This window comes from Lycorma delicatula, chromosome 2 (assembly GCF_047948215.1).
Source record: "Lycorma delicatula isolate Av1 chromosome 2, ASM4794821v1, whole genome shotgun sequence".
Taxonomy (NCBI): domain Eukaryota; kingdom Metazoa; phylum Arthropoda; class Insecta; order Hemiptera; family Fulgoridae; genus Lycorma; species Lycorma delicatula.
In genome coordinates, this window is record NC_134456.1 from 235,682,304 (window position 1) to 235,699,922 (window position 17,619).

The window sequence follows — 17,619 nt, forward strand, 5'->3', positions numbered from 1 at the left end:
TGTGAAAATGTTGTGAATCGGGCACGTGTTCGAAACCGGTCTACTCGTTTACAACGTTTTTTACAACTTCAGCGCCACCTAGTATTTCAATTTCAAATTATACGGCATAATTTCAAAGACATTAATTGTAGAGGAGAATGTCCTCAACGTTTTTTGTTTGAAAGACTTTTCTCTAAAATGCATAGATTCAGAGAAAAACGCATTTCAAAAACGTTTTGAGTTTTTCTAAAATCTATGGGAGGGGGATCTTAAAAATCTGGAGTTAAGCTTCCCTCATCACTCCTAACGCATGGACAAAATATCAATCGGTAGGTAAGGATTTTCAAATACAGCCTATTTTGATGACAAATCGCCTGAACTATTTGAAGTAATTCATTACGGTGGTTCCAGAGGTTAAACAGGAAAATAGAGATTGAAAAAATTTACTCGGGCTGACCTTGGGAAACTAGCCGCGTAATGCTTAGTTCACCCGGCATGATTTCCCTTTAGTCTGTCCGCTGCAGCCCTATCGGTGCCAACGCCATCCGGCTTAGTAGGAATGCGCCTCATCGGGGGCCCTAGTTGTTAGAGGATCCATGCAATCCCCTCGCCGGAGAGATGTCGCACGTGGGTGAGATTAGGTTAAACATGAGACAATCGCTTATATTGCAGAGTTGGACAAATTTTATTATACTATGGTTATTAAAAATATAGAAAGTCGTTATTAAAGTGTAAACTACAGAAAATCATTGAAATTTTGTTACTATTATATTATATTTGTTAGACTTTTTTAAGGACTGTTAGGTTATAATTTTTTAAAAAATGAATCCATTTCTATTGATTATTGTACGTACAAAGAAAAAAAACTCTCATCTTTTACAGTTTATTGTTTTAGTAAACTGATAATTAATTCATTTTTCATTAAAATCGATTTATTACTTTTTTAAAAAAAAAACGTTTTTAAAAAAAACCACATCCTTATATAATGTATATAACAATAATAATAATTAACTTCTCAATAATAAATCATAAATAATGACAGACATTGTTTTCTTAATCTATTAGTTAATAAACAGTGAAATTAATAAGGAAATTGCTTATGATGCTATTGCTTATGACGCTTATGATGCTTAATGATGCTAAATCATTTTTATTCCCCTCTTCTGTCCTTGAAAGCCAGTTGTTAGAGTGAGTGAGTACCGAGCCTTTCCGCCGCGTGTGTTTTTAAGTATGACGCAGATAACAACAGCTGTAATAATGATAAGGTGAGCAATTGAGTGATCAGCTGGCATAGTCAGTATTCAGTGCTATTCCGCCGCGTACGTTTGTTTTACTTGTTAGCTGTGTAATATTTATTTAGTTTTTTTTTAACCTAAAAAGTTTATATTTAGTGATTTCGTTTTGTTTCGGGTTTTTTTTGGTGATTATTATTCATTTTTTGTGTTAAAGTGAGGTGTGAAGTGAGAAGATTGTTTAGTGAAAATTATTTAATATTTGTGAAGTGTTGTGATATTTATTTTTTGTTGGAAGTGCGATTAATTACGCCAATACCAGGTTTTATTTTTTAATTTAATTAAAACTACATTTAGTTTTAATAACAGATTTATCATTTAAAATAAAAATTTACACATTTTTATTATTATAATATATATATATATATATATATATATTATTTATCATAAATTAAATTTAGATCACATTAGATATATATCAAACAATATATTATCAGTTATTAATACACAGAACAGTACTATAATATTTTCTTCGTAAACGACATACATCAATTTGTTGTGCATTTGCATATTTATGATTACATGTTTGTCTGCGTTGTTTGTGTGTGTGCGGGGGGGAGGGGTGCGCGCGCGCGCGTGTATTGGCCTATAATTTTGAATTATTATTTAATTACGTTGCATTATAAGAATATGTGGGTTATCACGAAAAAAACAAACAAACGACTGAGAACCTTTCAAGATCGTTATTATAATGTTGCATAAATTTGTATATTTATTATTTAATTAAAAGTTTATTTTAATATATACGTGTTTTAAAGTAATATTACAGATATTCTTTAAAATAACAGGATAAAAAAATAATTTTACATACGAATTACAGCCGTACTACGCCTGAGAATTAAGCTGTACTACGAACTAAATTTATGTATTTATATACATTGTATTTTTATATATATTTATATATCAAAGTTATGTTTTTTTTTTTTTTTTTTTGATATTTCAAAGTTTATATTATTTTTACCGATTAGTTTGAAACATAGAAACTCGCTTCATGATATCGATTAAAATTAAGGAATATTCTCTAATCTTTTTTTTCTATCGACTATGAAATTACTGTCACTAATATTACTAAAAGTTTTTCTTAAAAAAAAAAAAAAAAAAGGAAAACTAATGAAACGTAAACTATTATTTACCAAACACATAAATAAATAAATAAACAAACCTTTGTTGTGATCGTATAGATTATTTCAGGAATGGATAGATTCTACTTTACGGACAAAAAAATAATTTTTCCCAGGACTGTATTGAACCTTTATCAGATCATCATCACAAAATACAAAAGTAATTAATTATAAGATAAAAATAAAAAGTTTTAAAGTTAATATTAAATTTTTTAAATATAAATAAATGATATAATAGTAAAGCAAATACGTGATGATAGTAAATTTAAAAAAAAAAATAACTAAAAATTAATTCATAATTCAGAAGGCGTAAATGAAAATTATCTGAAGACATATTTTTGTATTATTTAACTTCACACAAGTTTGAAATGGACTAAACGTCTTTAAAATATTTCCTATTAATTATTTTATATCGTTATAATCTTTTATAATTATCCTTATCCTGTTTGAACAATTTGAGACTTAATAGTTTTAATTTGTTAACAAATATTCAAGTAATGTGCAACTTTTTGAGCGTTAAATCTTAAAAATGCTACTTTCATGACAAAGTTCTTTCCACACCCACACTACCTTTTATTTATCTTTAAGCTTATGATTTCACTTACGTCTTAATTTTCTGAACAGAGACTTTTTTTTAAATATTATCCTAAATATCATTACAGTCAGTAACAAATATGAAAAAAATTAAACGAATTATAATTTTCCGTTCAAAATAACTTTTATTCAGATAGTTACGGATACACTGGATAACACGTTAGATATTTTTTAATTTAAATAGGTACTGTATAAATTTTTAATGCTATGTAATAATAAAACAAATATGTAGGTGTTGATTTAACAATAATGAGTCAAAATATTTTATTTTACAATGAATTATTGACATTTGAATATTAACATTGCTACTATATTACGACATATATTATGAATTGTAAAGATTTAATTCAAACGTGCACAATTATTACAGATGGAAACAGCAGTAAAAGTAATTATAAAAAATTAATTTTTTTATGACATTGTTTTTATGTAGCAGATTATTTCAACAGAAAGGAAACTATTTCTAATGATGTTTTTGAATTTGGAAGGTGTTTATAATTTCATCTATATCTGGATTGATTTTTGAAGAAACCAACAAATAACAAGTTTTTTTTAAATGAGAATCGGTTAGCTCTGATCGGAATTTAGTTTTTATCATATTCACATTTGTGAATAACTAACTGTTTACAAACATATGTAGAGCCAAACGTACAACGTAAATTAAGAGCAAACTCGTACAAATTTGGGGGGACCTTTTTCAGTAAGCGAGTACCACCTTCATTTCTTTTATTTTTCAAAAATAACAATAAAAAAATTAATACTTCTTTTTAATCAATGTAAAATAACATTTGTAATAATTAGTATTATTGTATTTAGTTTATCACTTTTGTTATTAATAAGTTGTATATAATTTGTATGTTGTATCAAAATATTATATATAACTTATTGTATAAAATTTTAATTTTTAATATAAATTATACGATGTTAGCAAGCGAAAGTTATATTTGATTAGATTATGTTGATTCCATGTAATGACGAATCGCACGTCTATCAATGTAACCTCTTTCTTTTTCTGTTTATCCTCCGGAACCACCGTAAGTATTATTACTTCAGAGGATGATATGTAACCCATCGGGTTGGTCTAGTGGTTAACGCGTCTTCCGAAATCAGCTGATTTGGAAAGTCGAGAGTTACGGCGTTCAAGTCCTAGTAAAGCCACTTATTTTTACACGGATTTGAATACTAGATCGTGGATACCGATGTTCTTTGGTGGTTGGGTTTCAATTATCCACACATCTTAGGAATGGTCGAACAGAGAATGTACAAGACTACACTTCATTTACACTAATACATATCATCCTCTGAAGAATTATCTAAATGGTAATTACCGGAGGCTAAACAGGAAAAGAGAGGATGATATGTATGAATGTAAAAATAAATCCGTGTAAAAATAACTGACTTGAACGCTGGAACTCTCCAATTCCAAATCACCTGATTTGGGAAGACGCGTTCACCACTAGACCAGTCCGGTAGGTTGTATCAACATAACCTTTCTTTTTTTTTCTTTTTCCTGTTTAGCCTCCGGTAATTACCGTTCACATAATACTTCAGAGGATGATATGTTTGAGTGTAAATGAAGTGTAGTCTTGTACAGTCTCAGTTCGACCATTCCTGAGATGTGTGGTTAATTTAAACCCAACCACCAAAGAACACCAGTATCCACGATCTAATATTCAAATCCGTCCAAAAATTACTGACTTTACTAGGGTATCAACATAACATAACTAAACATAACATACGCTCGCTTTACTCGCTAACCTCGTCTAATTAACGTTAAATATACAAATTATATATAACTTATGAATAACAATAGTATTATTTAAACTAAATACAATAATGTTATTTTTTGTTATTTTTGAGAAAAAAAGAAGTGGGTACCCGCTTACCGAAAAAGGTCCCAAATTTGGGAAGTTAGTAATCGAGAGAAATTTCCAAAACTCAATAAAATTTTCCACTACCTGGGATTGAAATTACTTCCTTAATTTATTTTAAAGAACATTATGGTGTAAAACTAAATTATTTTTTTTTGAATTTCAGCAAGGTAGCGGCACAAATGTTCAATAGCAATAGAAAATAGGTTTTATAAAGAGTAAAACATTTTATCGTTTTTTTGGAAATCATTAAATTTTGTTTCAAATTAGACTTTTAATTTAGATCATAATTAGGAAGTTTGATCTAAAAAACATAATTTTAAGATCTTGTCAATTTTTCCTATTAAAATCGTTTAAAAAAGAGGAAGTTTAACTATAAAAGAAGCTATAGAACTAAATAACATCGGAAACATGCAATCTTTACCTTGTAGTTTTACATATAAATTGTTCAAATGCTCCATAATATCTATAAGAAACGCCAGATCCCTTAGCCAATAGAGACTTGTCAAAGCTCTCTCTTTTTCTATTTCGTCTCCGGAACTACCGTAAAGTAGTTCAAAGGATGAGTGAGGATGATATGTATGAATTTAAAGGAAGTGTAGTCTTCTGTACAGTCTCAGGTTGACCATTCCTGAGATGTGTGATTAATTTTTCCAACCACCAAAGAACACCGGTATCCTCGATCTAGTATTAAAATCCGTATAAAAATAATAATTACCTTAATTAGGATTTGAACCTTAGAACTCTCGACTTGGAAATCAGCTGATTTGCGATGACGAGTTCAACACTAGACCAACCCGCGACGGGTGAGTTATAAAAGCTATAAGGAACCCTTACTACTGACGTCGTCTACCGGATGTGCCCGGCGCCACTGTAAAACAACGCAAGTATAACAATTCAAAGGAAATAAATATTATAGATACCGACCGACCCGTAAGTGTTAACTTTATAATCGGTCGCAGTAAAGAATGTTTATATTAAATGTAGTCTCAATACTCGTATATTCTATTGAAAACAAAGTAATTATTGTAGAGTAGACGTAGCGTTAGTATTGTTTATTGTTTCGGTTATGTTTTAAAATTAAGGTAGATTTAATTTTTTTTGGTCAAAATTTGCATTCGAAAAAAAGTTTGACTCTTTTCTGTTTTACCCCCATAATGGGTTTTTTTATGTTATATATATATTACTTGGTAATATTTTCGTCTAAATCAGTGGGTATTAGGAGGTATTTGCAGAGAAATTATAAATATAATCCAACCGGCCTTAACCTACGCTCGCCGGTCAAGGTTAGCAAGCGTATGTTAAATTTGGTTAGATTATATTTATAATTATAAGCATAATGCTTATATTGGACTTCTCTCAGGTAGATTTGGAAGACACGTGTTTGAATAAAATCGACCAGTAGAAATAAAAAAAAATAGGTTAGGGAGCGGAGTCTTTATAATTACATTGCAAATATCTTCAAATACCCACTGATCTAGAAGAAAAAAATTACTAATACGTAATGTAAAAAAAACCATTGTAGAGGAAAAACAGAAACTTCCCAAAAGTTTTTGTTTCTATATCCTCCACGTGCCCCTCACGTTGCGTGCCACAAGTGGCACATGCGTGCTGCAAGTTGGTCACAGATGTCATATAGGAATAATTATTTTTTTAAAAAATTATCTTATTTACTTTTTTCTTAATACGCTTATTAAAAACGTCTATATTTAATTAATTAAAAGAAAAAACCAAACGTCTCTTGAATGGTCGGCCTGAATTTGTTCAAGGCTACACATTTACCGGTACAGTTTCATTACACTAAGTGACTAATGACTTAATTGTTGGTGCAACTATTAAAAAACAAACTGATGTGGACACCTCATGACTTCCTTGCACGCCTATTAAATTACATATACACATTTTTAAAGGTACTTAAAATTTGATTTCATTCATAGCTTCCGATAATTTTTCATAATTTTTTTTGTTGCTGTTATTATTGAATTATTATTTGTCGTAAAACGATTTTTACAATCGAAGGTTAATAATTATGAATAAATCGATATATTTAAATAAAAAAAGTAATATATTTATATTAAAATATATTACTCAATATATTTATTTAAAATATATTACTCAATATATTTATTTAAAATATATTTAAATAAAGTGTATATGTAATTTAATAGGTGTACAAGGAAGTCGTGCAGTGTCCACATCAGATTTTTTAAATTTACTAAATTAATACTATTTCATGCATTTATAATTACTTTCAAAATTATTTCAACAGAAATAAGAAATATTGAGTTATATTGAAAAACACGTTTACTACAATCGTTGTCTTTTCCAATAAATTTGAGTTTTGTTAATTCGCTTACTTTTATTTTTATTTCTTCTTGAATTATCCACCTTAGGATCACAATAAATATCTTAATTTTTCTTTTTATTTTGTTTTAACTTCCTTTCTTCCTAATATTTCTTCATTATTTGTCCATTTTTTCACTTTCTTACTTCATTCCTTCTGTAGTCATATTGAGAAAGTATTTTAAAGTAAGAGTGTGTTTTACTAATTTCAGCGTTCTATTGTCTACTCCAAATTCCTCTAATACGTTAAACAAATCTTTTCTATCTATTGAATCTTAGGCCTTTCTAAAACAAACAAAACTAATTATAATATTTTTACCCCTTTTGCAATCTCGAATAATTTTTTTAAACTAAAAATATGTTTTGAATAAGACCGCCCCTTTCTGAAACCTTCCTGGGATTCTCAATTTTGGAGTTCTAATTGTTTTTCCATAATGTTTAAATGTTTATCGAGAAAATTTTTGGAAGCGGTAGCATTTTGGTTTCTGTTGGGAATACGTAAACGCGCCTCGGTATAAACTGGAATGACATTATAGTTTCATATTACCGGCAACACCACAGTGACTGGCCTGCGATTCGGCGGCGCTAGATTGTCAAAGCAATAATAAATCAGATTCCATCGATTAATATTTTATTACTTACTTAGCTTTTACTTATCTCACCTACCACTGTAGCAGAGCAATATCTCTAGAAGGGAAAGTATTGTAATCGGTCCGATTCGGGATACGCGGTTTTCACCGGATCTTAGCGTTTTGACGACTAAGGAACCAATAAAAAACAAAAAAACCCGTGGAAATTTTCCGGATGTTCTTATGTACGTGTGTGTGTTCGATGTTGACCTATAAATCAGCTTATATCTCCGGAAATACTGAATCGATTTTGACCAAACTTTGTTAGATTACTACTATTTATGAGCCATTGATGCCGTTAAATTTTCAACTTAGAAGGTCAAGAGGGTGACACTGTAGAGCAAGGTCACCCTCAGTATCTCGAGATATTGCCTAATTAAGGTCTTATTTTTCTTAGGGACATTTGTTAACGATTGAAAAATAATAGTATTTCAAAAAAAAATTGCAAAATCGCACCCCTACCCCAAAAAATACTCTAAAAACTAGTTGCTAAGTGGGTATACTGCATCATTAGTTCCCCTCTCGCCACAAGGAGCGCTACTGTGCCACTGACATACATCTGATTTAGTCGTCTGCTATGTTGTGACGTCACAGGTGAGCCGTAGAATTAAATAAATAATTAATATTTAAAGTGTAAAAAATTACTTAAAGTGGCCGCTAGTACCACCACACCCGCGCTAATGAAATACGGTATACGAGTGCGCTTTAGTTAGAATCATTTAATTAAAGAAATAAAAAAGTATTATATTTAAATAAAATGATAAATATTTTTAATTAAGTTGTGTCTGGATGTGTGTGTGTGTGTGCATCAGAAAATAGCCGTGTGCCGGGAAAGTCCTACAACTGTGTGTTAGGTTTTTAAATTATTTTTTTTTATAAATTGGTATTTTTAAAATTATTTAATAATAAACATAAACTATAGAAAAATAAGCATATATAAAATAAATATTAAAAAAATAAAAATAAAAATAAGAATGTTGTAGGCCTATAACTCCAGGACAAGAATAATGCAGAATAATATAAAATTAAAATAAAAAGGATATTATTCGGACGGCAAAAATTATGCATGCATTGTAGAATTTTTTAATATAAATTTTAATACCGATGCCGCTTTTCAATTCGCATGAATAATTTCTGATGAATCAAACATTGTAAATAAATAAATTACTACACGGTGGCGGCGGTAATGACACACCATGCGGCTGTGATGTCATTCAATCCAGTACCGAGACGGGTTTACACTATTCCCAACAAAATGCAACTGCTGCCACTTAACAGAAAAGAACCAAATTTTATAAGTTACGGGTAACAACGACATTCCTTTTTGGTTAGTTATTTATGCTTTATTTATCTCCTTTTTTATGGAGAAGGTATATAACCACTTTTCCAATCATAAGCTACAGTGGCAGCCCGTAGCTAAAATTAATGGCGCTGCTGCTCCAAACAACTTTTCTGGGCCTTTTCAAGGCTATAGTTAAAGTTTTCTATAATATAAAAACCAAACAAAAAATGAACCAAATAGAATAGCTGGAAACAGGATAATAATTTAATTCTACACTTTATCACATTCATGAATATGGTAAACGGTTTTTAAGCGCGTTGTCCCTTAAAACCGTGCTCGGTTTATCCGAATCAATAATAAAATGTCCGCTTAAAACCACTATATTCCCAACGGTGTTTAATTTAAATTACTATGTTTTTAAGAGCGCATCTTAAAAACAGCAATTGCAATTATGATTTTTAACAATTTTGGAAGGTAAAGTTTAAAAATTTTTGAAGGAGATAGAAATTTTTTGATTCTCAATGTGGGCGGTGGGCAAAAAAGTTTGAGAATCAATGTACTAGAATATAAAACATTGATAAACGCTAAAAAATAATTTTATAAAAAAGATCCTCTCAATAAAATTCCTAATGAATAATCTTTTACTATTATCTTCACTGAAGAATTCATATCGACAATTTTGCCATTTTTAAAAAATTTGTAGAAAAGTTTCTACCAATCAGTAGATATATAATTCAGAATTAGTTACTTCAAAATTTAAAAACCGGTGTTACCGTCATTTTAATGAATATAATAAGAAAATGTGTTTAATAATTAAACATAATGACTCGTATTATTATAAAACAATTTTATTTGAAAGAAAAAGAATTCAGGTCATTCTGATGAATAGAAATATTTGTTCGTTAAGACCCTTAAAACTGTTTTATGGATCAAGAATTTTCATCGTTTTCAAATCTTTGTAGATAATTTTGATCACAAAATTAAAAAAATTCGATGTAGACATCGCATGACTTCCTTGTACGCCTATTAAATTACATATACACTTTTTTTTTTTTTTTAAATGAAAAGTAATTTTCAAAAAAGTATTTTTTAAATAATTTATTTCATTAGTAATTTGTGATATGTTTTCATTTTTTATTTTTTTATTATCTAATTATTATTTATAGTAAACATTTTTTTACAATAACAGGTTAATAATTATTAATAAATCAATATATTTAAATGTAAAAAAGTTAAAAAAAAGTAGATGAAGTCTGATTCGAACTGATGTGCTTTTTCTAAGATCCATTTTTTTTTCATTAATTAAAATTTTATTTAGCTATGACTCTGGAACCGATGAAAATAAGTATCACTTTATGATATATCGTTGAAAATTAAAAGGGGAGATGCAGAACTAGATGTTACAGCAGTCCTACATCCAAAATTTCAACATCCTACGGCTAATCTTATTGAGTTATGCAAGATACATACCTAGATGTCACGCCGAAATTAATGAAAATGGATTCAGAGATGGTGTTTTGATATTTTTTTTCTTTTTTTTTTAATTATTATTGAAATATTATTTATAGTAAACATTTTTTTACAATAATAAATTAATTATTAATAAATGATTATACTTAAATAAAAATAAAAAAATTAAAAAAAAGGGGGATGAAGTCGGATTTGAACCGAAATGCCTTCCCGTGGTAAGATCCAAATATTTCATTAATTAAAATTTTATTTGTCTTGGAACCGATGAAAATAAGTACCACTTTATGATATATCGTTGAAATGTTCTCGATAAGTGACAAATTACTGCATTTAAGAAAAAGTCCAAAATCCAAATGTTTTGGATTTTGGGTTTTTTTGAACACTTTTGTTCCAGTCGATTGCAATCAAAAGGGGAGATGCAGAACTAGATGTTACAGCAGTCGTAAATCCAAAATTTCAACATTCTACGGCTAACCGCTTTTGAGTTATGCGTGATACATACGTACGTACGTACAGACATCACGCCGAAACTAGTCGAAGTGGATATTTCCATTGAAATCTGAAAACCGAAATTTTTCGCTAGCACAAAACTTACTTTACTTCCTACAAGGAAGTCAAAATTGTAATACTGGAAAATTATTTCTCGGCAATACCAAAATTTCATGTTGATGTAAATATACGACTTATTACGTAGTAATAAAAAATTATTTTTAGAATTATTAAATCCCATTTTTAATTTCAGAGAAAACGAAAAACTATACAGCGGAATTTATTTTTCAAATTGAAAGCTTGTAAGGATATTTTGTTTATTGTAAAGTTAATCATACATAGTTGAATATAAATAAAGGTTATTTACTTATAAATATTTGAATTTATTTTAACTTTGATACAAACATTTTTTAATTTTGTCATGGTAAATTTAACTGTTTTGTTCTGTTTATTATTTTCACATTAAACTGGATATTATATTTCAGATAATTATATCCCTTCACGATAGGCCTACTCTTGCTTTCATAAATTGATTCGTCAAAGAAGCTTTGGAGCTTGAACCTGGGAAATGGAATTTTTAGCTTATAAAAATGCCACGCCTGACCGGGATTCGAACCCGGGACACCCGGATTAAAGGCCGAGACTCCACCACTCCGCTACGCAGATCGGCTATAGATACATTTTAACGATTGTTGTTTGTATAAAAATGAATATTTTTATCTCGTTTAAAGTTATTTTTCCTTTTTTATTAAACACTTTTAATTACTTTTAAAATAAATTTATATGACCTCTTTTATGAACAATTTTCTTTTATTATTATAATAGCTTAATGATAAGAATATTTTATTTCGAAAGCTGTTATTTTTTAACCGGAAATATGGGTTATTTATCCGCTTTGTAGGCCACATATTTTGATATAATTATTATGTTTTATTTATATTCATAAATCACGCCTAATCAGACATATTTTCCTTATTTTATCATCATTTATTCTTACAGAGGATTCATTTTTTTTTCAGTTTTGTTCATTTTTTTATTTTAATTTTGATTCTTTTTATATATTCGTTAGTGTTACTTTCCCGTCTAAATAGCGCTATATCTGTACAAAAGAAAGTATTGTAATCGATCCAATTTGGACATATACGGTTTTCACCGAATCTTGTGGAACATCCGGAAATTTTATGGTTGTTAATGTACGTGTGTATGTTCGAAGTGGCCTCTAAATCACCTTATATCTCCCAAAACTACTGGACCGATTTTGACGAAACTTGGTTAGATTACTTCAATATATGGGGCATTGATGTCATTGTATTTTCAATTTAAAAGGTTAAGGGGGTGAGGCTGTAGAGCAAGGTAACCCTCAATATCTAGAGATTTCGCCTAATTAAGATCATAATTTTCTTAGGCGCATTTTGTTAACGATTAAAAAATAACAATATTTGCAAAAAAAGTTTTGTAAAATCGCATCCCCACCTAAAAAATAGCAAAACATTTCTGTTAGTTGTTTTCTATGTTGTGACGTTACAGGTGAGCAGTAGAATTAAATAAATGAATAGTAGTTTATGTGTAAAAAAGTAACTCGCTCTGGTCGAGTCATGATTTCGATTACCCGGTTGACTTGGTACCTAGTGCGTTAAGCCTCGAGGCTACATCAGTTTGCCGACCATACAAGCGAAATTTGTTCTATTAAGGGGTCTTTTCTGTTTTCCTCCACAATGTTTTTTTTTTTTTTTTTTTTTTTTTTACATTACACATTACTTATTAGTAATTAGCGAGCGTATGTAAAGTTTGATTAGATTATTTTTATAATTTTTCTGCAAATACCTCGAAATACCATACAATTTAATTATATGGTAATATTATATGTTTTTTTTACGTAATGTAAAAAAACCATTGTGGATGAAAAACAGAAAAGACCCCTAATAAATTGTGAAATTACATTAGTTTAACTTCTGGCTTCCATCGCCGCTAGTACTGCCACACCGGTGAATTAAATACGGTATGCGCGCACGCCTTAGTTAGAATCATTGACTTAAATAAATGAAAAATTATTATATTATATATAAATAAAATTATAAATATTTTAAATTAAGTTGTGTGTGTAAGCCGTGCATCAGAAACAACCCACAGTTGTAGGACTTTCCCGGAACGTGACGGGACGGTAAAGTCGTACAACTGTGTTGTCAGCTTTTTTTCTAATGTCTTTGATGCATATAAAGCAACAAAGGTACAAATATATTGATCCGGCGTAGTTTTTTTATAATAGTAATCGTAACATGTACTTAGCTAGCTTTTAATTTATCTTGAGTGAAGGTTTGACATTTTGAATCTCTTTTAGCTATTTTTCAGTAGAGTACTTTTTTCTTTCTTTTTTCTTTTGTTAACGAGGTGGAGGAACCCCATTTACGGGTGCCAAGGCAGTGTCGGACTCGCTAACAGGTTTCGCAAGAAGTTATTAAGTGCGTAAGTGTACCCCTTTTTTTTAACCTTCGGGTTCACCGTTAGGTATTGATTCAGAGGATGAGTAGAATGATTTGTAGCCTGTGTAAAAATACCATGCCTGACCGGGATTCTAACCCGGGATATCTGGATGAAAGGCCGAGACGCTACCACTTGCGCCACGAAGGCCGGGTGTGTATGTACACCTGCGCACTACCGAATATACCTCTATCCCAGCCTAACCGCCCCCCTCCTGGAAACCGCTAAAATGGCATTACTTCAGGAGGGGGTAATCTCCCACTCACACAATCAGACACCATTAACAATAAAGTAGCACCAAAATACAAGCACACACACACACACACACACACACACACACACACACACACACACACACACACACACACACACACACACACACACACACACACACACACACACACACGCACGCACGCACGCACGCACGCACGCACGCACGCGCACACACACACACACACACACACACACACCAAGAACAACGCTTCACAACAACACACGAAATAACTACAAGTAAAATGCCCACAAAAGGCACAAACAAAACACCGGCTCCAATACGCTCTACATCCACAGTAGTCAATAAAGAGTACTTCTGTATAATGGTTTATTTATCAATGAGAAACATCTTCACTCCTTATTTATCGGAATAGACTTGTAGAATAATTATTTAAGCTTGTTGTTATTTTGGAATGTCTACCAAATTCGAATGAATTTTTGTCTTATATCAAGTTACTTAAAGCCATTAACTGACCCTGATTTTATAAATAGTTTATTGAAATTTTAAATCGGTTTTCCAATGTACTTTTTAACCACTTTAAAACAAAAAAACGTTTTTCTTTATATCTATATAATTTTTTTTTTTTTAATTATTAGGCTTAGTTGAAATTTTCCATTTCTTCTATAGTTGTTTGTTTACATTTAAAAAAAAATTAACTTAAAAGATTACTTAAAAAATAATGTATTATTTATTTAAAGTATAACCAATTAGTTTCATAATGTCATTAGTAAACTTGTTAGAACAGTTCAATTTAATTGCATTAATTAGTTGAAATCTACTTTTTATCTAACCTTTATTATTAGAGAATCATTTTTTTTTATCTAATTAAAAAAAAAACAGGCTTTTTTTCAAAAACAGATAAAACATGTAGTTATTTGATAAGGTTACATTTCTTTGTTATATCATACGATTATCATGACCTATTAAAAAAAGAATTTATAATTGTAAAATCTCGATAGAATTCATAATTGTAATCTTATTTCATTTTAGAATATATCTGTTCAAATTTCATGATATGTATGAATTCTTTTTTAAAATCTCTACGATTTAAAATATCGGCTTACGAATTATTACGTAATCTTGTTTGATAAAGGTTATGTTAAAAAAATTTCCTCAGTATATTAAAAACTGATACGTTTCGGTGTCATTTACCGCATTTGTAGTTAGTGAAATGAATTTAAAAATCGTAGAATTAATTACAATATAAAATTAAAGAAACTTTTCACTGAACGATATATTTGAAGTTAAAAGTGGTTTTAATAGTAAGTAAACGTCAAACTATACCCTTGTAATCTTTGACTTTTCTCTAAGACGTGCCAAAACTTTGAACTCTGATAACTTTACGAGTATCTCGGCTGAAGGCCAACGCTAGGTAATAATTTTCAATCTCCTAGCCCGCATAAAGAAAACAAAACAAGTCGCTGTTCATTATAAACCTTGGACATATACTACAAATTATTATACCAACATATGCTTCTTCTCTGGCAGAAGTTCGTATCTCTTTTCATCAAGGACGTCGCTTCTATACTTTATACAACTGTAACCTCTTATTTCTGACAGAGCTAGCTGAAAGTTTCTTTAATGTATTTAAATATTATTTATATTCTTCTTTTTTTTTAAATTTTACTTTTTTATGCTTAAATTTGTGTTGTATTGTTATTACAAATTATACATTTTAGGTTTTTAAGTCGAACGATTTTACGTTATTTCTTAACTAGCATCTCTAGCACGGTTTCGCATATCCTATATTATTTTTTGCGTTTCCGACGCGTTCAGAAGATGTTTAGCCGATCATGGCTCGCTTCGTTTGCCCTTCCCGTCCAGCCAGGAGTTCTGCTCCTTGAACTGTGTGTTTATTGAACTCATCCTTGTAAGAATAATAGTAATAAATAAAAATTAAAGCCTTTTCATTTTATAAAAAATATCAATCTATTGTAATTTCATCAGAGTAACAGTTTTGTCAGTACAGGACCTGAAATGTTGAGTGATCTCAAGTATTCGGGTTTCAAAATAGTCGACCTCCTTCTTAAAAGTAATAATTATAGCTGGTTACGTGTCCTTTGTACGGGTAAAAATTAAATTTTCCGGTTCATAGCGTTATTCTGCAAAGACCACCAAGAGGTCACTACGTTTTTATTTTTTAATTTTATGTGTTTTAGTAAAGTACGAGGGTTATTTTTTTTCAAGGTCCGATCGGTCACGAAATTAAAACCACAGTGAAAAGAAAAATTTTTTTATTTGTAACAAGTACTTACAAAGTTACGATATTTCTCTACATAGTCGTCACTCCGATTTAGACATTTTTCGTAGCGCGGTACCAACTTTCCAATACCCTCGTCATAGAACGGAGCCGTCAGTGTTTTCAGCCATGTTTCTACGCCGGTCTGCAGCTCGATGTCTGTGCCAAAATGTTGTCTTCCTAGCCAGCGTTTCATGCGAGCAAAGAGGTGAAAATCGGATGGAGCCAAGTCCGGGCTGTATGGTGGGTGATCTAACAATTCCCTACGAAAACGCTGCAAGTGCAAACACGCACTTCACACTTGGCGGGAGATGCTATTGTTGTAGACATGTTTGCATGCTAGCTGCGTGTTCAGAACTAAACGAAGTGACGCGGCGTGATTGAAGGCCATACTGGAGACGCTGCGCAACACATATGCGCCAGGGTTCATCCGAGTTTTGCGCGGGTTTTTATTTCGCGACCGATCGGATCTTGAAAAAAAATAACCCTAGTAACTAGAGATAGGTGAAGCCATTCGTGTCGCACATACAATTGTAATGGCCGTGTTGATAGAGTCACCGCGTGGCATACCGTTTCACCCTTTTCAAAAATCGAAATTTAAAAATATCCGAAAATGGTATTTAAATATTTATCTTAAGAGTATTTTCAAGACCAAATCGAGTGAATATCTCGTTTGGTATAGTCGGAAAAAGGGGAAACTTTTTCTTTAAATTTAGTGATTTACAAAAAAAAATTTTTTTATCTATTTCGGTTTAAGTAGGCAGTGAAGTTTTAAATATCTTTTATTATAATTTGTGGAACATGTAGTACACCATCTTTGTCACATTCCAAAACTAAATTTACTAAATAATTTTTTTCATTTTCAGATCAATCGGTCTCGTTAAATTTTGGTGAAATATTTAATAACTTCATAAAATTCTTATCAGTACTTCAGGAACGCTTTGAAAAATCATACTAATCCCTTCGTTTATTTACTTCCCTTTAATAAAAGTTTAAGTAATATCCATTTCACGTTTTAAGTTTTACATCAGAAATTATCATATGTAAACTACATTGAATATAAAAGAAAATTATGTAAATTATATCTTCATACATTCTTTATGCATTTAAATAATATCCGTTTAATGCATTTTTTCAGGGAAGAATACGATTATTATCATTGAAATAGGGTATGGAAATTGGTTTTCATTCAAATTAAATTCAAGTAGAAGTGGAATATCACTTAAAATTTTCTTTTAAGTAAATGATTTCATAATTTTCTTGTAAAAAGCTTTAGTACTATTGTTTTAGATGTAATTTTCAATCGGTTATATTTACTATTACACATGTAGTTTAATGGAACGTTTAAGTAAAATAAGTGATGTTAATTTAATATAAATAGTAATCAAATAGTGAATGGTATATGCAAAAATGGGATAATATCTCTTACATTTAAAAGATATAAAGAGTGTTTCAGAAGGTAATACTTAAACATTACGAAACTTTATTTTATCAGTTTCTGAAATTTCTTCCTTTTTTACGTTCTTGTAGAAAGTAAAGGAAGTATTGTGATTGCGAA

At 30.2% G+C, this 17,619-nt stretch overlaps 1 protein-coding gene across 7 annotated transcripts in view; it reads left to right on the forward strand.

The window, feature by feature from the left end:
• The first annotated feature begins 1,264 nt into the window (after positions 1 to 1,264).
• Positions 1,265 to 17,619, forward strand: part of LOC142319765 (pleckstrin homology domain-containing family G member 5-like) — a 1,099,338-nt gene continuing 1,082,983 nt past the window's right edge. For 3 of the 7 annotated variants that reach the window (XM_075357406.1, XM_075357404.1, XM_075357407.1), the window contains exon 1: positions 1,265 to 1,533. The gene's annotated coding sequence lies outside the window, so the exon portion shown is untranslated. The remainder of the gene's footprint in view (positions 1,534 to 17,619) is intronic. The other 4 variants (XM_075357403.1, XM_075357405.1, XM_075357409.1 and 1 more) reach the window with 2 other exon arrangements.